Consider the following 751-nt stretch of genomic DNA (forward strand, 5'->3'; position numbering starts at 1 on the left):
GGATTGTGCTTTGGGGATCTTAACAAATCTATACTCACCCCAAGATCACAAAGACATTCTCCGTTTTTTCTTACTGGCTTTAACATTTTACCTTTCATTTAGGTCTATAATTATTTTGGAATCTTTGTTTTACAAGGTTTGAAGCAGGGATTTACTTATTTTTGTCTATATAATAAGCCAATTTTTTGGCACCATCATCCATCTCTTCCCCACCAATCTGTGATACTACCTTTATCAGATCTCTAAATAGTCATGCCATTCCTACATCCAGTTTAGCACTAACTCTTACTTTCTAAGAGGATAGTTCCATCACTGTGCAAGTTCTTACTGATACAGTAGTCCCCCCTCATCTGAGGGGATGCATTCCAATACACCCAGTGGATGCCTTAAACAATGGATAGTATTGAACCCTATACATAATATGATTTTTCCTACACATACATAACTTTTCACTTAAAGAAGGCACTTTATGGCTTCTCTTTGGCATATTCAAACTGCCAGCATCACTACTCTTGTGCTTTAGGGTCATTATTAAGTAAAACAAGGGTGACTTGAACACAAGTACTGCGATACTGCAATAGTCGAGCTGATAACCTAGACGGCTCCTAAGTGCCTACAAGGTGGGTACACATACAGCATGGAGAAGCTGGACAAAGGGATGATTCACATCCTGGGAGGGATGGAGTGGGACAGAGCAAGATTTCATCACACTACTCAGAACGATGGACAATTTGAAACTTCTGAATTATTT

This window comes from Rhinolophus hipposideros (genome assembly GCF_964194185.1).
Source record: "Rhinolophus hipposideros genome assembly, chromosome: 10".
Taxonomy (NCBI): domain Eukaryota; kingdom Metazoa; phylum Chordata; class Mammalia; order Chiroptera; family Rhinolophidae; genus Rhinolophus; species Rhinolophus hipposideros.